We start from the raw sequence: 25,164 nt of genomic DNA on the forward strand, positions 1-25,164 counted from the left end.
AATTTTTGTGCGGAATTGCAGGAGTCCGTGTAAAGAAGGTGCACGTGACTCACCCGGTATACTGTTACTATTACAAATAAATTGTGTCTTCTTTGATGTAATACTTCATTGGTAATTTTTTGTGCGGAATTGCATGACTTTATGTAAAGAAGGCACACATGAGTCACCCGGTATACTGTTGCTATTACAAATTGTGTCTTCTTTGATCTAATAATTCATTGGTAATTTTTTGTGCGGAATTGCATGACTTCGTGTAAAAAGGTACACATGAGTCACGCGGTATACCGTTGCTATTAAAATTGTGTCTTCTTTGATCTAATAATTCATTGGTAATTTTTTGTGCGGAATTGCATGACTTCGTGTAAAAAGGTACACATGAGTCACGTGGTATACCGTTGCTATTAAAATTGTGTCTTCTTTCATCTAATAATTCATTGGTAATTTTTTGTGCGGAATTGCATGACTTCGTGTAAACAGGTACACATGAGTCACGCGGTATACCGTTGCTATTAAAATTGTGTCTTCTTTGATCTAATAATTCATTGGTATTTTTTTTTACACCAGATGTGTAATCTTGGGGATAATCATTTACTCCCAGTACAGAACTAATCACAGTAACCTCTGAGAGCTTTTATGTATCTACTACATAAAAAAACTACCTCTAAATGCATTGACGTGACTTACTAACCCCCACGGGATCATTTTCTGTGCATGTGACAATAGTCACAGTAATATTATTTTCTTTTGTTTTTAATTTATTGCCCTTGTGCGCCATGTGATGTATGTGGCAGTAATTGTTAAGAGATCTAGTTAAACTACTAATTTGAAAGATACACGTTATGTATTTTATCACTGTCGGGTAATAAGAAATCTTCGTAAGAGAAGAGTAATGCCGTAGTGGACGTCCTGTTGTCGGGAAATACAGGAGATCAGTATCTGCCATTCTCCACGGCATGACACGGTACATGAACACTATGCACTTTTATACACTAACCTTCTTCGTGTCAGCTTCAGATCACACGTACAATAAGGGAATACGTGGTTGTTATAAACTAGATCTATTGTCATCTTACATTGCCCTCATTTTGAATGCAGGTAAATGAACAGGTCATGAACAACAACATCATCATCATCATCATCATCATCATCATCATCATCATCATCATCATCATCTGAGTCTACACTTGTGGAGTAACGGTCAGCGCGTCTGGCCGCGAAACCAGGTGGCCCGGGTTCGATTCCCGGTTAGGGCAAGTTCCCTGGTTGAGGTTTTTTCCGGGGTTTTCCCTCAACCCAATATGAGCAAATGCTGGGTAACTTTCGGTGCTGGACTCCAGACTCATTTCACCGGCATTATCACCTTCATCTCATTCAGACGCTAAATAACCAAAGATGTTGATAAAGCATCGTAAAATAACCTACTACTCATCATCTGATTTTCGTTCGACCCCCGGTACAAGTGGCATTCAGACATTTTCCACAACAACCAACGACAGTGGATTCCATCTAAAATTATGTCTGCATGCAGCTATTAAGGAGACAGACAAATATATTTCTTAAAACGTTCACAATTTTCATCCAACATTTGTGAAACTATATAAACAGGCTTACAATACTATTATCTGTACAAAATTTGGTGCCATTATGGCTAAAAGTTTTGAAATTATATTTTTTTAAATATATTTTATATGGCGTCACTAAAAAGGTCCTCGCGTCAAAATTTTCAAAATTTTTATTTCATATTTGCTCAAAAACTTGAATACAGTCATACTTACTTACTTACTGGCTTTTAAGGAACCCGGAGGTTCATTGCCGCCCTCACATAAGCCCGCCATTGGTCCCTATCCTGAGCAAGATTAATCCATTCTCTATCACCATATCCCACCTCCCTCAAATCCATTTTAATATTTTCTACCCATCTACGTCTCGGCCTCCCTAAAGGTATTTTTCCCTCCGGCCTCCCAACTAACACTCCACATGCATTTCTGGATTCGCCCATACGTGCTACATGCCCTGCCCATCTCAAACGTCTGGATTTTATGTTCCTAATTATGTCAGGCGAAGAATACAATGCGTGCAGTTCTGTATTGTGTAACTTTCTCCATTCTCCTGTAACTTCATCCCTCTTAGCCCCAAATATTTTCCTAAGCACCTTATTCTCAAACACCCTTAACCTGTGTTCCTCTCTCAAAGTGAGAGTCCAAGTTTCACAACCATAAAGAACAAACGGTAATATAACTGTTTTATAAATTCTAACTTTCAGATTTCTTGACAGCAGCCTGGATGATAAAAGTTTCTCAACCGAATAATAACACGCATTTCCCATATTTATTCTGTGTTTAATTTCCTCCCGAGTATCATTTATATTTATTACTGTTGCTCCAAGATATTTGAACTTCTCCACCTCTTCAAAAGATAAATTTCCAATTTTTATATTTCCATTTCGTACAATATTCTCGTCACGAGACATAATCATATACTTTGTATTTTCGGAATTTAATTCCAAACCTATTTCTTTACTTGCTTCCAGTAAAATTCCCGTGTTTTCCCTAATTGTTTGTGGATTTTCTCCTAACATATTCACGTCATCCGCATAGACAAGCAGCTGATGTAACCCGTTCAATTCCAAACCCTCTCTGTTATCCTGGACTTTCCTAAAGGCATACTCTAGAGCAAAGTTAAAAAGTAAAGGTGATAGTGCATCTCCTTGCTTTAGCCCGCAGTGAATTGGAAACGCATCTGACAGAAACTGACCTATACGAACTCTGCTGTACGTTTCACTGAGACACATTTTAATTAATGGAACTAGTTTCTTGGGAATACCAAATTCAATAAGAATATCATATAAAACTTCTCTCTTAACCGAGTCATATGCCTTTTTGAAATCTATGAATAACTGATGCACTGTACCCTTATACTCCCATTTTATTATTATTATTATTATTATTATTATTATTATTATTATTATTATTATTATTATTATTATTACTACACTACTTCCTTACAGCGAAGATTTCCCTCCTGACTCCCATTTTCTTATCGGGATTATAAGAACGTTGAGTACATAGAAGCTGTGGACAGTCACCAGACAGAACTTGTTGTTTTAAACAATTATTTCACTTAATATCCCGAGCACTATTTCCTACTGTTCTTCGAGAGCAATGCACTAACGTCAGTATGACTTCAAGATCAATGATAAAGCTATTTCCTTGGGATATGAGTTGTGGAAGCAGGGTTCACACTTCAACACGGCTGTCACCGCCTGTTTGCATGACGCAGCTAAGACAACATCCTCAAGATATATAACATTCTTCTTCATTCAAATATTTACACTGTGCATATGCACCACGGTAGCTTGGTTAGACATCCAGAAGGCACCGTCTCCTGTCATAAAATACAGATTTAATTTAAATAATTTCCGAGAAAAAAAAATAACACCAGATTCATCGAATCTGTACGGGCTATTCCATATGAAATCGATCAATAAAAAACCTCGCATTTTTTTAATACTCTAAATTTTTTCCCTATTTATACAAGGTGCTGAGGAGAGTGCATTTTAAAAAATATATTATCGAAAGTCAAACGGTTTTCGTACTATTGAGCCACAAATTTAGCGTATTTTATAAAAACAAGCCTCTTTCAGCGCTCAGAACTCTGGAGCCATTTACTGCAGAACATTGAACGGGAGCTCATTTTGAAGCTGACATTTGGTAGGTTATGATAAGAAGTAATACTTATTTTTATTGTATACAGGCAGACAGATAATCTGATTTTACTTACTTTTAGGCTTTTTGCCCATTTGTAAAAATGTAAAAAATATTGAGAAAAACCTTGCATTAGTAAGAGGGATTCGGCATTGTTTGCTTAGTGGCTCGGCAATAAGTTTCGAGGGTATTAAATAGATTATTTTCACACGCCTAGACTTGAACGGCGAGCGTCGGGCGTCATTTTACTCCTGTGTTTATGAAAACTTGTGATAAAGCTAGCCCAGCTATGCGCTACTAGACGAAACATCACGTGTTTGTCTCCTGGCCTTGCTTGCCTTGGCTAGTTCCGGCCTCACAGTCAGCTGGTTAGTTCACGCGCGAACTATTTATTTTCTTTATTTGATATTTTCAATACTTTCTTATCAACGGTGCACCAGTAAAAAATATGTGTTTATTTGCACTTTCAATGCAAAATCTAACCATATATTTTAAAAATATTTTTTCGTGGGCAAAGGCGTCTTAATGAATAAAAATCTAAATTTCTCCATTTCCATAAAACGTAAGAAAAACTGTTTATATGTCAATATAAACTTTAATTTCTCAGCATCAAAATAAACCACGATTTTGATCATTGGGTAAAAGGGTTTCGGAGCCATAACAGTTTAAAATTGCTAATTTTATGAAAATACGATAAATTTAAATATTTTAAATTTAAGCACTATGAAGTTCTGATGCCTTAAATTTTGCACAAAGCATTGTATCACAGTTGTCAACGGACAGAAAAAGTTTCATTGTATTTAAAAATTGCATGGTCAATTTTCTCTATATTTGGGTTGATTTGAGATGGAATAGCCCGTACAATTCCGTAAACTGTTATGCTGTTCGTGATTTCTGATTGTTATGGGCATCATGGTTGAGGTTATAATGACGTCTGGGATATCAAATGAAAGTTTGATATTTCATTTCATTTCTGTCTTCATACTCCCCGCATTTAAATTTAACAAGGTCGATCCTTCTCGTTAAATACTTCTTAATTGCTTCCTCATTCCATGAGGTTTAATTTCGAGACAACAATTCAATTAACAGCTAAAACGATTGACACATCAATATGATGCCAATGACTTGCTTGAAATTGTAATAAATGTCATTAGAGACAATTTAATCTATTTAGACTCGGCCTGGTTGGCGGAGTTGGTATAGCGCTGGCCTTCTATGCCCAAGGTTGCGGGTTCGATCTCGGGCCAGGTCGATGGCATTTAAGTGTGCTTAAATGTGACAGGCTCATGTCAGTAGATTTACTGGCATGTAAAAGAACTCCTGCGGGAGAAAATTTCGGCACACTGGCGACGATGATATAACTTCGGTAGTTGCGAGCGTCGTTAAATAAAACATAACATTTTAACATTTGAATCGGTTATTGTTGAAAGGAACTAAGTCCACTTTTTAAAGTTTTGAAATAATCGAAAAAAACTGTTTTGTGGATAATCTATCAAAGATTAAACCAACATATATTGTACACATAAAAAATATAGGCCTATGTACAATATATGTTGGTTTAATCTTCGACAGATTATCCACAAAACAGTATTTTTCGATTATCTCAAAACTTTAAAAAGTGGACTTAGTTCCTTTCAACAATAACCGATTCATTTGATTTATTTGGAAATCAATACTAGAGTTAAATAGGGTACTTTAGTATTTATTAATTAATTCATTTAACACATGTAGTTCCGGAATTTGAACACAGGTACCTCCTAGCAGAGTTTCAATACCTACAGGGAATTTAGTTACACTTATTTTCCAACAAGGGGCAGGGGAACAAGTGGTAAGCTCATCGCCTCAAACACTACCTAGTATGTAGCTAATTAAAATATTACTAGGACGAGATAGAAGAGAAATTTAGTCCAGAAGCTTTAATTTAGGCTTGGATGTCTTTACCGTGCCAGAAAACTCCAACACGGGAGACACGGGTTAAAGCTCCTCCCGGATTTTTGTGTCCTGAAAAGTCCATCGACCCCAGCTGGGTTTGAAATAGCAACCATTGGATCTAGAGAAGAGCGCTTTACCGCTAGACCATTTAATGATAACACAATTTGTTTTACCTTTTCTCCGAATGAAAACCATAAACAGGTTATAAGTGTATAGTCATCAAAGGGCAAACAAAATGTGAAATCGTGTATCGATATCATATTAATATATTGATATTGTATTCATTGTGGAAATATCGCTTAATATAGATATTATTTTGTTGTTTAATTAACTGTCCGAAGACAGGTCTGAACCAACATGGCACCACTTATAAGGCAACTAGGCCAGGAGATAATGAAGTAGGGTGGCCAGTTCCTTTCCCCCTCCATTGCATACATCACCGATTAGCTGCATATTACACTATTAAGACTTCAGATGTATACAAACAATTGTTCTTCCTCTGACACATATCGTCAAGTGAGCTGTACTGTCTGATAATAGATGAACATGTGAGCCAGAACTTCAATCAGAGGTATCGAATTATTATAGGCTCACATATCGACCAGTAGGCCTATATTTCTAGTTCAAACCCGATGGATGGATTTTAAGGGATTAGGTACAACTTAGAGTATTAAAATTTTTGGAAATATTCAACATTTTTTCCTCCATTACTGTATCTTGTACAAAATGAACATTAGTATGTGTAAAAAACTGTTCTTGTGCTATATGAAAAAAATATTTTTATGATTAAAAAAAAATTATTTATATTTTTTTTTTCAAAATTAAAAATGGGTGGCAGTTTACTCATAAACTTGTTAATTTTCTCATGTTCTCTCTCTTTTATTTTATTGCTGAAACTCATGTTTGCAATACCATGCTCTTTCAACTACATTCCTTAATAAATAATTTTCTTCTTATTTTGTGTTAGAAGAAAATACTGATATTCCACCATTTTTAAATGAATTTATTTTTTATCAGACAATCTATCAAAGAGAGAGAAGTGATCTTTCATCATATTGTATATATGACATGCATAAATACACACAAAAAATTTAATCACAGAATGTTGGATAATTTTTTAGTTTTGTGAGAAACGCTTCATGACTGCACAGTGAACTGAATTTCGAAAAAAAAAAAAAATAATTTTTTAATCGTAAAAATATATATATTTTTTTTCATATAGCTGAAGGACAATGTTTTAAACATACTAATTTTCATTATTGTACAAGATACAATAATGGAGGAAAAAAGCGTTGAATATTTCCAAAAATTTTACTGTTTTAAGCTGAACCTAACCGCTTAAAGGGAGATGAAAACCTCAGCAGGGCTTCCATCGGAAAGTAAGTAAAGCTCAGAGGTAGTTATCGTAGATTTACGGCACGTAAAAGAACCTTTTTCTTGATAAAAAGCTCCATGAAAAATTTGTCGGACATTTCTCTACCACACTGAATTCAGACGCTGAATTTCCTCTGCAGCTGATAGCGTCGTTAAAAAACACTTCTGCCGACACAAATGGAATAGGAAAGAAATAGGATTATAGGGCCACGAGTGGAAGAACCGCCGAAGTTGGACTCATCGAAACAAAGTTTGAGTGGTTGCCATTATCTCCTGTTCAAACAAGACAGCTATTGTTGATATCCAAGCTACAACCCCAATCGAAGAAGTAATAACACCTACTTAAGATACATAATGTATTCTAGCCTTCAGAAACTTTTCTAAATTCTCTTCAGCCTTCTGTAATATTATACTAACAATACTATTATGTTAGCTACTATTTGGAGAACTTACAGTAACCGTGGAAAATATGGATTTTCAATTTTTAACGGAAACTCCGAGGTTTGTGTAAGTTGCAACCACTGTGTAGCCTATACATACAGAATATAACATACTTCAGGATAAAGCAGTTTGGGTTAATTAATCTACATCGATTTAACCTCATACTTATGTCCAAAATGTGACGATTGGGAAGATATTGATGAACGAACTTTTAAATAGAGACATTATAGACGTTTTCTACGTTTTAGAACATTGTGATATTATATACAGGGTGATTCAAAACCTCTGCGACAAACTCTGAAGGGCGATAGATCTAACAACAAGGAACCCTTTTTGATAAACAACCTATGTCTTTTGACGCGTCGTTTCGAAGTTACCGTTGAAAATGTTTTTGCGCGGGCGTACGTCAATGTATGCGAATGTGTGCACCCCTGTTTGTTTGTTGAGATGTTTGTAAGAGACAACAGGGAGATTTATTGGCATGTAAAAGGACTCCTGCGGGACAAAATTCCGGCACACCGGCGACGCTGATATAACCTCGGCAGTTGCGAGCGTCGTTAAATAAACCACATTTTAATTTTTTTTACACATTATGCGAATACAGGAATTAAATATCAACAAACTTTTGAGAGTTACTGTAAAGAGATGAACCTGAGGGTAGAAAGAAACCCTTGAACCGTTCTTTAGTAATAGCATTTGTTCCCACAATAATTTACATTTTCGAGTCTATCCGCTTAGAACTCCTTCAAATACTTCCTAACAGGATAATACAATTTCTCCTGTTTGCAAAAGTAACCGCTGGTGTTTTAAATATAATTGAAGCTGTGATTCAATTTGCGACTTCTTTTATTTAATACAGAACGGTGTTTTTCTTTATAACCTTGGTACCAATGCTGTATTTATTTAAACATATTTTCTTTTAATATACAGTAGGGTAGACTATTGTACCATCAGCATAGTGTAGCTTTGAACATTTTTTGTTTTTTTAATTTTTGCTGCTACCTAGAGGACTCAAACTGAAGTAGATTGTAGAGAAAGCCTCTAAGTAGCTCTGGTCGTAGTTTCAGTTTGATTTATTGCAAAATGTAAGTTCTATAGACAAAAGAATTTTTTTAGTACCAAAAGTAAACATTTCGTTCATTGATATATGTTTTCTAACACAAAACCAGATTGTATTTGTTACTACCAATAAAGTACAGTGTGTTCCCTATTATCACTATTATAATTTCCATGATTTATTCGAATCTCTAGTTTTGGGAGTCATATTTGTTTAAACGTGCACCCTCTTGTATCTTTGTACTATGGAACATGTTCCAATTGATCCGGATGTCTTGAAGAAAGCTGTTGAAGCAGTTATTCCTCTTCCAAGCAATAAAATCTCAATCAGAGAAACCTGCGCTGTTTTATGATGCCAAATATATTTTAAATATGATTGTCAGTTTTTACAACTTTATTCCCATCTATATTCCATGTGTTCCAATTTACAAGAGGGTATGTTCCAAGGTACGTGAACCTGTTGTACCTTTGAACATTTTACATATCTCTTCATTTTATTTTCTCCATCCTTAATAGATCTGTAAAACAGGAAGATACATACAGAAAATTGTAAAGAATCTTCAATAATTATTTCAGGTATTTTTTTCATTTTAAAAATTTTTATTTCCCAAAAATAAAAAAAAAAAAATGTGAAAAGGGTTTAAAGGTACAACAGTCTCCCCTATATATCTTATAAAAGATATTAACTTAGACACAATTATGCCTTAGTATAGTCTGAGACATGTGAACTATCTCGTCACGGATTTATTATTATTTATTTTTTACGGCCAGATGTGAATATCTTTATACAACTAATAACCAAACTAGCATCCGTTTCTTCATGCAGGCTTTCACGGCCGGTGTCTAGTTGAAACAGAGCTTCCGGGCTAAGATGCCGTGGTCTACTGGTGCTGACGTTACCAGACGTTTCGTCTACTTCTACGGCAGACATCTTCAGTGGTTAGGTATCCTCGGTCGAAGTGCACCGAGGATACCTAACCACTGAAGATGTCTGCCGTAGAAGTAGACGAAACGTCTGGTAACGTCAGCACCAGTAGACCACGGCATCTTAGCCCGGAAGCTCTGTTTCAACTAGCATCCGTTTGTTCATCTGTCCTAACCCAACTGTCCATTTATCCATCCACACACCCACTAATCCAAATAACCATTCACACATAAGTTATATTTGTTTAATCCTTTCGATGTCATGCTAGTCGTTTGATCTAAGGTTCGCAATGGATTTTAAAGTAGATACGATAAAATTCTTACAAGGGAAGTGCCAGTGAGTTCAAAGAGAGTTTTCGAACCCTCGTCGCCAACTACACTACTAGCGTTATGTTGACGTCAGTAGTGGCGTAGGCCTATTTGGTGACGTATGTTCACGTTCGTAGAACTTCGGAATTGATAGTAAGGGATCGGTGAACACATTCCTTTAACTTAAACCTCTGTTATACGATATTTCCCGCTCTGTTAAAGGTTAGTCATGTCGTAGCTCCTATGATAGTCAATCAATCGCGCTGTATAGTGATTTAAAAAAATTGATAGCTCAGTGTCTAAGGATAACGTAGAAAAAGAATTGAAAATGAATTTTTTTTTTTGGAAAAGAGAGAAAAAAACACAAACTTCGATGTCATCTGTTCAGAATAGACATTTACACCTTCAAAAGTTGGTAAGCGGCAAACTTTTTTATTTTTTAGTTAGACGGGGGTTCAAAGCGAAAGAAATGTTGAGAAAGAATGGAAATTACTTTTAAAAGTGGTCGCTACTTAAAATCTCTACTGGTTTCCGAGTTACGGCGAGTTAAACAAAGGAATGTTTTCGCTTGGGGGAGTACTCACTACTCAACCTTTTGTCTGATGGAATCTTAACCAAAAATTCTTTCCTGAGTCTTCTTGTACTTCGGCCTGAATAATTTAGCCATCTTCAGCTGTTCTAAATAGATTAATATCATCCACAGTGGTAAATCTCAAACGAGATGCTATGTTTTAACACCGAATTAGGCTTACGGTAAACTTCATTCACGTCTATGTTATTCAGCTAGAGACAGCGCGTCCGCTATTGAAATAACGTGAGTGAATGATTCTGATTGGCACTTTCATCAATGGCGTAAAAAGAGCGTTAATCGTTTAGCGTACCAATAGGGTATGAAAACTCTCTCATATCGAAACCTAACTTGAAATTTCGTTAACAGAATCTACACCTTATAGAAAGCCCATAAACCAAAAATTAGCTGCCGGTTCAAACTACAAGTTACTGATATCGATGTCAAGACCTTCCAGTTGAAACTCGCAGCTGATTTTTGGCATGTGGAATTCTTACAAGACGTCTCCTTTGTCAGCGAAATTTCAAGGCACGTTTCGATGTGAGCTCACTGATAGCTGCCTTGTTAGCATGATTTCTTAAGGGTGGTAAGTAAAGATGGAAGGCCGCTGTCGTAGATTTACTGCACGAAAAAGAACTCCTGTATCTGATAGAAGTCTCGACACTAAATTTGTCAGCCACTTCTCGCTGAATTTCGACTCAGAACAACTCATGCAGTTGTGAACGCCGTTAAATAAAATAAAACTCCTTCCCCATCTATCCACCCACTGGCTGTCCGTCCGTCCATATTCATTCTTCCACCGACTCAACATCCATCCATCTGTAAATCTATTTCTATTTCTGATCGTGTCTAGGCCTGCTCAGAGATTCGTGTTATTACAGAACCGAGACGAGTGCGAGGCGTTGAAATCCACAGTAGTCATGGCGACAACTTCGACCCGAGCCGATAAAACTTTCATCAAAAAGGATCTGCTACATGACGAGTCTGGGGGAGGCACTGAGTTTTATGGCACTTCGTCAGTGGTATGTGCAACACAGGGAGACTCTTGGAAGCGACGAGATTAAAACGGGTTCCATCTTCAGAGAATCTGCAAAACAAGTGCCATCTAGTGCCCGTTCAAAGTTAGCAGCGTTAGTCGAACGGTCGACGCTAAGGACTTGGGATCAAATTCCGAAGAGTCCAAATTGAAATTTTTGTCAACCAGAACTGTTTGCTACAGATTTTTCTGAAGATGCTTTCGTTTTCCTGATATAAATCAATAATTCCTCCATTAACTACGATACTGCTGTAACGTAGATATATCACCTACAATATGTCACTGTATTCTTCTTATTATTCTTTTTTCTTCAAGCATTAATTATTTCCATCAGTTACTTCTCAGTGGTTCGTCCATTTTTTTTCTTTCCACGAGAGATGTAGGCTGTAAATAATCGGTGAAAGATAACTAGAGAAAAATAAAGAAGTTCATGTAGTATTTGTGGGCCTGGAAAAGGCTTTTGACAGAATGGATTGGAATAAATGTATGAAAATCCTGACGAAAACTGATGTGAAAAGAGGAGGAGGCTATTCAGTAATCTGAAACAACGAGTCAAATTCAGGAGAAGAGAAGAAATATCAAGAGGGAAGTGGAATAGTGAGAGGAGTACGAAAAAACACGTCTTTTTTACACCTACCTGTTCAACATTTATTTGGAAGATTTAGTGACGAACTGTTTAACTGTTTTCAGACCATGCGGCAGGTGAAAGGGGTGACAGTACGAGGAACAAAAATAAGTGCATAACATTTTCTGATGATATGGCGTTGTTAGAAGAAGAACAGATGATATTCCCTATAAAGAGATATGATAATGGAATTAAATGACAGTTGTGAGCAGTATGAGTTGAAGATAAATTTAATGCAAACAAGACGAAGACCATGACTATAGGAAGGAAAATAAAAAAGGTAAACACGCGAATTCTAAATGAGGCAGTGGAACAAGTGGACAGCTTCAAATACTTGAAATGTACTATAAGCAGTAACATGAGCTGCTGCCAGGAAGTCAAAAGGAGGATAGCAATGACAAAAGTTTTTAATAGAAAAAGAAGTATTTTCCGTGGATCTATGGAAAAAGAACTAATAATAATAATAATAATAATAATAATAATAATAATAATAATAATAATAATAATAATAATAATCCCTGGCGCTACAGCCCATGAACGGTCCAGACCGACCAGCCGGCTGCTGGCCTCAGGCCCACATGCCGAAGCAGAGGTGGACGATCATTCAACCAGAATAAAGGTATCGTGTGGTTAGGACGATGATCCTCCCAGCCGTTATAGCTGACATTCGCAACCGGATTTCGCTACCTATCGCAGCTCTCCAAATGCATCACGATGCTGGGTGGGCACCGGTCCCATACACTGGCCGAAATTTCATGAGAAAATTTCTTCCTCCAGGAGGACTCGAACCAGCGCGCATTCCGTAATGCGAGTCCTAGGCAGGATGCCTTAGACCACGACGCCACGGCGCGGGACTAGTAATAATAATAATAATAATAATAATAATAATAACAATAATAATAATAGTTTTGTTTTCCCTGCCAGAGTTAAGGACATCGGCATTCTTTTCCACTCAACCAGGATCAAAGCACATGCAGAAAAATACATATAGGTATAGGCCTACAAGTATTAACTTAAACTAAAAACTGCTGAAGTGCTTTGTGTGGAGTGCGGCATTCTATGGGGCAGAAACATAGACAGTAAGATGAAGTGGAGAGAAGCAACCAGAAGCGTTTGAAATGTGGATATGTAGAAGAATGAAGCGTTTGAAGTGGCCAGACAGAATAAGAAACGAAGCTGTGTTGGAAAGAGTGGGTGAAGAAATAATGATGCTGAAACTGATCAGGAAGAGAAAAAGGAATTGGTTGGGTCACTGGCTGAGAAGAAACTGCCTACTGAAGGATGCACTGGAAGGAATGGTGAACGGGAGAAGGCAAAGGAAAACATCAGATGATAGACGACATTAATATATAAGCGGAGACTAAAAGAAATGCAGAATATAGGAAAAATTGTAGAAGGCTGGGTTTGCAGTGAAAGATCTGTTTCTTGGCAAAAAATAATATGAATGAATAAATGAACGCATTTGGTCATGTTACCTATCAATAAGTCTACACTTAAAAACAAGAAATGTTTGTTAGTTCCACAGAAATGAATGGAGCAGAATTAGTAACAACAACGAATACATGGAAATGGTTTCCATAGCAATGGAAATTGTCTGTAGCTTGACAGTAAGCGATGAAAAAGAATCGTTTCACACAAGAAAGTAATGTATACAGACGAGACCCGCCGGCCCTCAAAATCATTGGACAAGATTATTTCTCGTTTCTTGCACCACTTTCTTGTTCCTCCAAATATGGAATGGCGTCGCGTCGCCGCAAGATTTGCATACATGAAAGCAGACAGCTCGGTTCTCTGCCGCTCCCCGTGGAGAGGGACCAGCGCACGCGGGATGGCCTTGAGTCAAAGCCGAGCGCACCTTCTCGCAAACAAATTCTCCGGTGCCTCCCATCCCACGTCCATCCATCCAGTCCGTCACCCTCCACTCACCCACTCACCCACCCATTCAACCGCCTTACGTTCCATCCATCCATCCATCCATCCATCTACCCACCCATCCATCCATCTACTCAAATCTTATAATTTCGTCCATCAATTCATCCATCCACGCACTGTTCCTTCAATCCATCCATATATCGCACATCGGATACAGTTGACTTAGAGATGTGTCAGTCTTATAGTTGGTAGAACATTGTTATAGCTATCCAGTTATGGTACGAACTCAATTTTTTTTAGTTGTGCCAGTCTTGTATCCGATATCGAATAATTTTAACTGGTAATGAAAACTACAGGAAATTGGCTGAACGGATTTGAAGAAATGACCCCTCATTTTGAAGCTTGGAACTCAAAGTTTTTCAGAAAAATAGTAGTTTTCAGTGAAATGTCAATTTTTCAACATAATTTTCCTATTTTCCAAAATCCATCTGTCGTCAGTTTTGAGAACTAGCTAATTAAACAAAACACAAACTACAGTAAACAATATTACACGAAGGCCATGATCTGCAAGAATGCCGACATATTTAGAGCTCAAATTAAATTGGTTATTAAAAACTTAACTTACTAAAAATAATTTACAGGTTCGATTCTGTGGTGTGTAATTTTCTGGGTACAGCTGTGTATTGGATATTAAAAACTACAAAACTTGAGGTTTTTTTATGACATTATTACCATTAGTAGTGAAATACAGTATTATTGTAGTTAATGCCATGATGTGACTATTTTTCATTAATTATACATATTAATGCTATACTGATGATATGAAAGTGAAACGTTTTGGGATTATATAAGTAGATGTAGAGAATAACTTAAATTAGATTTTGATTTCTATATTTTACTGAGTGGCGGCTATATAGTATATATAGTATATGTTACTGAAAGCTATAAAACTTACGCAAGATAATAATATTATTAAAAATCAAATATTTTTATAGTTATTAATCAAGTGGGGTTGGGTCTTTTTCATATATTTAATGGCGGTGTGGTGTAGATATTTATATGCGTGGTTCTCTTCAGTATTGGCTCGAGAGAGAGTATCTTTCATTATTATGGAAGCAAATAACTTTCCGAATGTCTGGTATTCTTCATTGAAAATAAATCTGAAAAATGTTTATTTGAACGTCTAATGAACTTAGTTTGCAGCATTTGCTGCACAAGCCACTAGTTTATCTATAAGCATATCAACATTATACAGCATGAATCATAAGTAATGTCATTAATTGATTTCGAACTCTAGGTCCCGATGGAGGAAATACAGGCTGACTGATAGCGGTGTGTTGAACGGAGGTGGGAAAACAGGCTAGGGTTTTGTTTACTTTTTCCGGTCTGGTTGAAAGTTTCGTACGTACTAACACTGAAGCTGGTACAGTTGGCACTACGTGAAGTCATTGCGATATCGTGTACGAAATTCAATTGGAACACATTCTTAAATATATTATTAAATTCCTTTCACAAAAAAAAAAAAACAACAACAAAAACTTAACAATAGAAATAAGTAATTTTATTTGAAATGGCAAAATGCGTCACAACTGCTAAAAAAGAAGTAGTCTCAGTGAGCAGTGTATTATGATAATAACCAAAGCTCGGAACTTGGGGACTTGTGTCTTTGAACGTGGCTAAGCGACCGGACTTCAATGCCAACAAACTCCCGCTTCCAGCACAGAGGTACTGTAAGGTCTGCTATAAAAGTGGTTCCTGGCTGGAACAACATAATGATAATATTATGGTAGGTTGAAACAAGTAATTTTATAGCACATATATAAACAAACATGCAAAATATATCAAATTTACAGTTCTGCTCTGTATATTTTATTACAGTGTATGACTACATACATTCGAATATTTTTCGAACCCATACCTTCTTCGTCTGTTAGTTAAACATGATTTGAAACGAAAGAAACTTATTTCCACGTCACATGAAGTGACGGGAGCAAAATTAATTTTTTTATTTTATTTATTTTAACTAGCTACCTAGTGAATACAAATTACATTTATAAAACAAAAATGTTTCTAGCCACTACCGTAAGAGCCAGGCTCGTGTACGGTGTGCTCGTAGTCAATAATATAACATAAAATTTACAAGGACACTTTACTAAATACAGCAAGTAACTTAATTCAAACTAAGAAATACAACACAAGAGCAAGAATAAAGAAGAAAGAGAAAAAGAGAGAAAAATACACATTTAATATAAATTGACAATTCGACAGAAGCCAGTGATATTCAATAAAAACAAGAATATAGTAGACAGAAATAAAAGGTAAAAAAAATACATTTGTTAATATTATATTATATCGTGGATAATTTTACAAATTTATTTTTTAAAAGCTTCAATTTAAAAAAATTTAAAATTTGGAAAATGGTTTGTAATTGTATTATAAAGTCTTAGGCCGAAATAAAGTATTGCATGTTTTCACTGTCACTGTTTCCTGTTCGATTTTCAGTAGTTGCTAGCTGATCTCGTATCTGAGAAAGATAAGTATCCTAAATTTGTCTCGAAAATAGTTATCAATTTCTATGTCGCTACTAGGGAAGGTTCCACTACGACTTGATCCATGGCTATGGACAAATTTTCCACCGATTTAAGGGACTGCAATGTATTTCAATGAATGCCCGTTTCCAATCTCTAGTTTGTGTTTGACACAAGTTACAAAATATAAACTCTCCATTCGAAGAAAATAATGTATCTCCTCAGAATTCCTCCACGAAATTCTGTACCTAAATTTTAAGAAATATATTTTCAAACGTATACAATACCATTCGAATAATACGTATTTTCTTATTTTCAAACAGACCTTTTACCTCTAATTAATTATCTGAATGTCATTGGTTTCGACACGACACAGTTTCCTCGTCCGTCTTCCTGTCATTCGATGTGACCACTTTCTTAGTACACACGACTGTCCTTGAGCACTTGCAGCGTGAGCTTTGTGTACGTTGTACCTGTAACCTTACTCATGCACACGACACACAAGTCCCCAAGTTCCGAGCTTTGATAATAACTTATTGAAATACGCAGAAATATGACCTGAAAAAATATAACATTTTAAAATTCCTTTCCCGAACTAAAAGTTATTTTTTTTTTCGGATCAAATTTCTGCACACATAAAGGACGAAAGTAAAATTCTTTGATCATTTATTATCATAATACATTGTTCTCTTAAATTGACTGAGCATATTGGAGATTAAATCAATGGCTTTCCCAAAACATGCTATGAAATGTTTAATATAAAACAATTATCTCGAAAAGGAAGCAAAAATAAGCAAACTTGTAGGACTATTAAACTTCTTTGTTTGAAATATCTCAAAGAATAAAACCCTGAAATTAATGACATTACACTTTAGCCTGTATGCATATGAAAATAACAAAAAACACTTTTTATGGCATTAATATATGCTGTAAAAAGTCTCAAAACTGATTTTTACAGAATTAGAATACTTTTCGTTCGTAATTCATACACAGAAAAATCATAAATAAAATACTCTGAAACTGAACAGAAATTCTTCTTCTTCTTCTTCTTCTTCTTCTTCTTCTTCTTCTTCTTCTTCTTCTTCTGCCTTTCCAAGGATTGGGGTTTATCCCGTTCCGCGCCAAAGACATTATTCTTGAAACTGGTCTTTCCATCTCGTTCTCGGCAGTCCTGTATCCCGTCTTCCATTCGGTTTATAAAAGAAAGCTTGCTGCGGTAGTCTGTCAGGGGACATTCGGTTGACATGCTCTTGCCAGTTCTTTTGGTATTGAATTGCCTCTTGCACTATGCTACTTCTTACACCCAGTGCCGCTCTTATGTCTGCACTTCTCACTCTGTCTCTTAGAGATACTCCTAATAGCCGTCTCATGAATCTCATTTCTGAGCTTTCAATTTTATTTTTGTCTTTTTTCCTCATTATCCAGGTTTCACTACTATAAAGTAACATCGGTTTCGATAGTATGTTATGCAATCTGAGTTTGACCTCCTTCCTCATTGAATTTCCTAAGTATCTGTTAATACATCCATTTATTGAATTATATTTTATTACATTGTTGTCAAGATCTTGGTTCAAATTGTATATGGATAGATCGCATCCCAGGTATTTAAAAGTATTCACCTGTTCTATTAACTGATCTTTTATAACGATTTTAGCTCTTCTGTTGTATTTTCCTTCCATAGCCATTACTTTGGTTTTATTGATAGATATTTTCATATTAAAGGTTTCCAAAACTTTATTTAGTTTTGTTACATTCTCTTGCAGATCATTTTCAGATTCCGCGAACAAAACCTGGTCGTCAGCAAATAGTAGGGTATTTATTGATTTATTTAATCTTAATTTAATACTTTTAGGGTGTAAAGTTTGCCATTCCTGGATAATTCTATTTATATATATATATATATATATATATATATATATATATATATATATATATATATATCTCGAACAATATTGGGGATAGGCCACAACCCTGTCTGAACAGAAATATCAGCCAAATTCAGAAGAGATAGATCACAATGACATATGGGTACTAAACTAACTTATAGCTTGAACGAAAAGAAATTGCTTGAAATCTTAGTTCATTGAAGCTTTTGTAATAATGATGCGGAGTTTTTTTGTCAGAAAATGTTAGACGTGTCAAAATGAGAATTCAATTTGTTACGAATATTGAGAAGTTTATTGTATTGGACTCGTTGACATAGTTTTACAAGCTGTTGAAACTAATATTTCATTATATTCCAGTGCCAGCTGTGTGTATCTGCGACCCATTCAGCCATGAGACTACAGATGTGACCCTGCTACGCCAAGCCCGGGTGGCGGTAAGGTTGTGAACCACGCCAGGTGGGTACATGTTTATCGGAGCATGCTAATTGTGGCGTGCGTAATGTAAGAATCTCTACATGAAGGCGGTACTCGTTCTCTTATAATTCCTGCCGCTGCGATGGACACCAGGCACGGGTCGATATTACATGGTCACCTTTCTTAAGTTGCAATAAATAGCTACAGAGTGGAAGAAAACCTATTACATTAACTCACAGAGGTAAATAGATCAAGTCAATGCGAACAAGTTTTGTCAAATAATTTTTTTGATACCTCCAATAGTTCTGAGAATCCAAAATGTAACATGTTGCAACGCAGCAAAGAATAGCAGTGCTCCTTGAGGTCAATGATCTGCAGTGGGGGTGAGTGTAAAGGCTGGTTCACAATAAACCGGGAATGACAACCAGAATGAAAACGAGAAGCAGAGGACGTGAATATGAAAATTTTTGATTCACAATAAACCGAGAACGTAGACGACTATGCATATCGATATGCATGTCAATAACGATATGTAAAGTCGATATTACGCATTCTGATGTTATTTGTGTATAATTGACCAATGGCGTTCAATTATGAGTACAACGCAGCCAACATAAACACAGGTTAACCAATTTCGAAATTTAAACTGAAACATTTCATTAGGTACGGTACTATAAATATGCCCAAGGATCTTTATTATCACAACCTATTTTAAGTCTACCATAACGTAAAATAATTAGGGAAGAAACATTTGCAATAGAACAAAAATGAACACAACAGTAGTTATTGAGTTGAAGCATGAATATATAGTGTGTAATACAACCAATACAGTAATAAAATATGATTCACTTAGGATCGGTGTTCAAAGATGCAGCTATTGAAAGCCACGTATTCTCTTCCATTTTCTCATCTTTATACGAGGCGCGCCGCTTATCGTAAACGTGAGGATTTTCCTCAACACTCAATATTAGAATCTCATCAAATAAAACTTGCTCCATGATGCACAGCACAGAACAAAATAATGCATAGGTTATGTCACGGTCTTCTTGCTACAAAATATACGACGACAAAATAGCTTTTAGATGGCAATAGAATGAATCTAGTGGGCTGTGATCGGAAACGTGAACGCCAAAGTTGAAATTTGGCCAACTCTCCGTTCCCGATCCCGGGCTCCGGCAAGCTTTTCGTTAATTGTGAATGCTCACATTTAAATGTACACATTTTAACAATTTTACCGTTTTCGTTTTCGTCCCGATACTCGTTTCCGGTTTATTGTGCACCAGCCTTAACTCCATCCACTCTGCAATACTTTCGAGAAGAGATGTAAACAAAAACGTCTCATCAGATACGTTTCGATCAAATTACTGTAGATCAAAGCGTAAAGTATTCAAGGAATTAATTACGCAAACTGTTTGGTTTTTAACATTCTTTATTACGCTATAACCTCTTTAATTCTAAATTTAATACCATAGAACTTATTTAACATTCGCAGTAGGCTTATCTGTTGATTTCTTTGCTTCCTACGTAATTACAAAATAGTAAAGAATTCAATGTTTGCAATCCGTGGCCTTCTAAATTTATTTTTATGCACTGAAATACATCCTACTACATAATCATAACATACAATTAAGTTATCATTGGTTGATAACTCTGCGATGCATTCACTATCTTAGTTGAGTCACTAGTAAATGGAAAATTACTACTTCCTTGTTATTTGCTACTTTATTTTTACGTTTCCTAGTAAAATATTTCACCTACCTTCATTACACTTTTCACAAAATTTCTCGGTAACCGTACATGCTTAGGATTTTAACTTAACCCTTTCTTCATAGAAGTTTCAAGATTTATTCCATTTGTTCCTTCATTTAAATTAATTGCTACATAGTTTTGCACATATGGAAATATCAGAAACACCCAGTTTGAACGTTGTCAAGTAGTTTTGTTAAAATATGATCAGCCACAGCTACTGAAATAGCCTACTAAATTTGGTAACATTTTCTGTTAAAAAATATCCACTGTAATATAAATGTGCTAAATTAAATATGTGGACCTTTGAACAATGTTAAAGAGACATATGACCATCTATTATCTATTCAAGCCAAGAACTATACTAATGTATCACTACGCTGTGGTAAACAGAAAAGATCAAGCAAATCAAGATTTCAGGTATAACTCCCTGTAAAGTTGATTTGAATAATTTCGAGGGAAAAATTGTTCCGGAGCCGGGTATCGAACCCGGGACCTTTGGTTTGACGTACCAACGCTCTACCACTGAGCTACTCGGAAACTCTAACCGACCCCGATCCAAGTTTCCGAGTTTCCGAGTAGCTCAGTGGTAGAGCGTTGGTACGTCAAACCAAAGGTCCCGGGTTCGATACCCGGCTCCGGAACAATTTTTCCCTCGAAATTATTCAAATCAACTTTACAGGGAGTTATACCTGAAATCTTGATTTGCATAATACACGTCACTGTTCGTTAACAGAAAACCACAATTTAAGTCACACAGAGTTAGTGTGCACTCGAAGTTGGTTGCTTGACGGTTGTCAGCCCACTTTGAGGTCTGTGGATATAGAGGGAAAAATTGGATCGGGGTCGGTTAGAGTTTCCGAGTAGCTCAGTGGTAGAGCGTTGGTACGTCAAACCAAAGGTCCCGGGTTCGATACCCGGCTCCGGAACAATTTTTCCCTCGAAATTATTCAAATCAACTTTACAGGGAGTTATACCTGAAATCTTGATTTGCATAATACACGTCACTGTTCGTTAACAGAAAACCACAATTTAAGTCACACAGAGTTAGTGTGCACTCGAAGTTGGTTGCTTGACGGTTGTCAGCCCACTTTGAGGTCTGTGGATATAGAGGGAAAAATTGGATCGGGGTCGGTTAGAGTTTCCGAGTAGCTCAGTGGTAGAGCGTTGGTACGTCAAACCAAAGGTCCCGGGTTCGATACCCGGCTCCGGAACAATTTTTCCCTCGAAATTATTCAGAAAAGATCAAGTACATATTAATGTATAGGGACATTAGATTTCTTTTAATCTCGCATAATGGTTAATTACATTGCACTTATTTGAATTGACATGTGTAAAAACGTTAGTTATAATTAAATATTTAATAATCCGTGGCGCTACAGCCCACGAAGGGCCAAGACCGACCAGCCGGCTGCTGGCCTCACGACCACATGCCGAACAAGAGCTGGATGATTATCCAACCAGAATTAAATATTTACGGGACTATATTTTATAGCGCATGTTGGTATTCGCCCTCAACCAATCGCAGATCAGTCAGTGACGTCATAATTGTTTTGGTTGTGGCTAACGAGACAGACAGGCTACGAAACTACGTTAAATTCTTAGTCAATAGCATGATCAACCAATATTGAACAAGTTTATATATAAATGCACGTTTAGCATAAATTTAATATAGTAGTTCCTTTGTTTTTTTTTTTTTTTTTTTTTTTAGAACTTTGAGCATGTATTTATATTAGGCGATTGTCACGATGGCCATGACTAGACCATGATAACCACGTGACTCCGATTCGTGCCGAAACCTGTCTTTCTCGTTAGCCACGGTTTTGGTCTAGTACTATTCTTGGCATGGATAGAAATTGGACGTAATAACAAAAGAGATGTAGCATTCTTTTGTCTATTTATTGAAAGATCTTGTATGCACATATTTCGTTAAACAAACGTTGTCTGAAAATAAAATATAACTGAAGAAATAAATGACTATCCTGTGCCAACTGAAAAGACAAATGACTGTCCAGTAATAACAAAAGATATCTATACTAATAATAAATCTGTAGCCAAACTTTTTCTGATAATTTTCGATTTTCCAAAAATAATTGGTGCTAACATGTATAATTAATCATCCTCAAACCGAAAATCGCTTTTTTGAAATTTTTGTTTGTATGTCTGTATGTCTGTCTGTCCGGATGTTTGTTACCTTTTCACGCGATAATGGCTGAACCGATTTATATGAAAATTGGAATATAAATTAAGTTCGTTGTAACTTAGATTTTAGGCTATATGGCATTCAAAATACTTTATTTAAAAGCGGGGGGTTATAAGGGGGCCTGCATTAAATAAACTGAAATATCTAGCTTATTATTGATTTTCATGAAAAATATTACATAACAAAAGTTTCATTGAAAATAATTGCCGATAAGTTTTATTCCATACAACATTTCGATAGGACTGATATTTAATGAGATAAATGAGTTTCAAAATTACAATAACAACGCCATCTAAGGCGCTGTACTGAAATAAAAACAAATTACTTCGTCTGTAAGGGGCCTTGGACAACAACAATCGAAAGCTATTAAACATAGCCTAAGAGAATGTTTCTGTGTTTGTATGAAGTAATATCGGAAGCTAATTAATTGTTTAATTATTATTTCACCATTGGAAAGTGTAGTTTCTCTAGATGTTATTACAGTAACTTCTGAAACATATAGTAAGTAATATAAAGTATACATATTAAAACTAAATGATATGTCAATCTTCATTAAACTATGGTTGCTTGTAATAACAATTAAGAAACATGTTAAAGGAATTGTCATTGCACCAAATGATTGCTCTCTGGACCAAAATGACCGCATTTTAATGATTTAAATACAATTTAAATTAAGTAGCATATTAAACGATTTATCCTTCTATCAAATACGAATGTTCCCTGGATCAAACGTCCTATTTTAATTATGTAATTACTTTAAATTTATTTCTAACGGGTGCAGCGGAGCGCATGGGTATGGCTAGCACAGAAATAATTTCTTTCTTTGTTCATTGGAATACCTTCTATAGTTAGTTGATTTTCTAAAAACTAAATATATGGATATTTATGAAACTTCATTTCTACAATTTGAAGTTCTTAAGTAGGAGTAAAATAGCAGTGAAAGGTATTATGAATGTGTCATTAACTTTGGTCTAGTGATAGTGTACTCAACGCATTACAATGCCATTCGTGGAGTCGCTCAGACTAGACATTATGTACCGGGAATTCTTTAGAACTGAGGCCAACATTTCTAGACTCCTTACATAATCATGAAGGCATACCTACGTATTTAAACGTTCTCTTTTGAAAAGTTTCGCAATCTCATTTGAAGCATATTTGGGCTGCTGATCCAGAGCTGCTTTCGGGCTTGGGTTGGATCCCCCTTTGGTCTTTGGTTTCTTCCGGGGTTTTCCACAGCCGTGGGACTGAAGCCGGATGGTCTATGGCGAGTCCTTGGCATCAACCCCTTTGATTAGATTACCCCCCTTTGATTTGATTACCTGGTTGGGTTTTTCCGAGGTTTTCCCCAAACCAAAAGGCAAATGCCGGGTAATATTTTGGCGAATCCTCGGACCTCATCTCATCTCACTACATCTCGCCAAAATATTGTAAAAAAATTGCACAAAATTGTAAAAATTGTAGAAAATTACTAAATTGTAAAACTATAAAAATTTGTAAAAATTGTAATTGTAATATTGTAAAATTTTGACTTGTTCCGCATCTTAAAGCTTCATTGCTCATACGATGAAAGAGTAATGGAACGGAGAAAAATTCTCCCCGGCGCCGGGATTTGAACCCGGGTTTTCAGCTCTACGTGCTGATGCTTTATCCACTAAGCCACACCGGGTACAACTCCGACGCCGGTTAGAATCGTCTCAGATTAAGCTCCAACTCTTGGGTTCCCTCTAGTGGCCGCCCTCTACACTACGTCATAGATGTCTATGAACGCAGGACCGAAGTCCACACATGTGCTGAGGTGCACTCGATATGAGTGACTAGTTGGCCGGGATCCGACGGAATAAGCGCCGACGATTCTAACCGGCGGAGTTGTACCCGGTGTGGCTTAGTGGATAAAGCATCAGCACGTAGAGCTGAAAACCCGGGTTCAAATCCCGGCGCCGGAGAGAATTTTTCTCCGTTCCATTACTCTTTCATCGTATGATGACGCAGAATATCTGCATGGAAATATCATATGTACTTCGGTACATTAAAATAATATATATAAATAACATATATATATATTCATTGCTCATGTAAGATCTATGGAATAAAATAAATGAATGAAGAAATCTCAAACCAGAAAGTATATTTTCTTCGCTGCATAACATTTTGGTTGTAACACAAGAACCAACGAATTATTATACTGGTAATCTAATGCAGTGTTAAACAAATAACTGTGAAATCACTATGAGGAAGAGAAAACTGGTGATATTTTTCATGTACAGTATACATTCTTAAATTGCACTAACGGTATAATGCATTAAGAAGTCATAGTTTGTCAAATACAAGAGGTTATTTAAGAAAGTAATTATGACTGAAATCAACAAACATTTTTACAGTGCAACTCAGCAGTAAAGGCGTCAGTAACATACAAAGTTCAGTTATATGTGCAAACTGCACATTGCAATTTATGCTGAAATTAATTTATTTGAAGAATGGTCCACAGCAACCTCGTGAGATTCTGTGAACCACATCTGAGCGTCTGACAAGCTAGACGTAGGTCTTTA

At 36.1% G+C, this 25,164-nt stretch overlaps 1 protein-coding gene and 4 non-coding genes across 13 annotated transcripts in view; 3 read left to right on the forward strand and 2 right to left on the reverse strand.

The window, feature by feature from the left end:
• hth (Meis homeobox homothorax) overlaps window positions 1-25,164 on the reverse strand; it is a 1,486,930-nt gene that overhangs the window by 1,312,366 nt on the left and 149,400 nt on the right. The gene's annotated exons all lie outside the window — the stretch shown is intronic.
• On the reverse strand, window positions 20,884-20,955 carry TRNAD-GUC (transfer RNA aspartic acid (anticodon GUC)). Its single transcript has one exon. It is a non-coding gene; the product is annotated as a tRNA-Asp (tRNA).
• TRNAD-GUC (transfer RNA aspartic acid (anticodon GUC)) lies at window positions 20,981-21,059 on the forward strand. Its single transcript has one exon. It is a non-coding gene; the product is annotated as a tRNA-Asp (tRNA).
• TRNAD-GUC (transfer RNA aspartic acid (anticodon GUC)) lies at window positions 21,273-21,344 on the forward strand. Its single transcript has one exon. It is a non-coding gene; the product is annotated as a tRNA-Asp (tRNA).
• Window positions 21,558-21,629, forward strand: TRNAD-GUC (transfer RNA aspartic acid (anticodon GUC)). Its single transcript has one exon. It is a non-coding gene; the product is annotated as a tRNA-Asp (tRNA).

Source organism: Periplaneta americana, chromosome 17 (genome assembly GCF_040183065.1).
Source record: "Periplaneta americana isolate PAMFEO1 chromosome 17, P.americana_PAMFEO1_priV1, whole genome shotgun sequence".
NCBI classification, from domain to species: Eukaryota; Metazoa; Arthropoda; class Insecta; order Blattodea; family Blattidae; genus Periplaneta; species Periplaneta americana.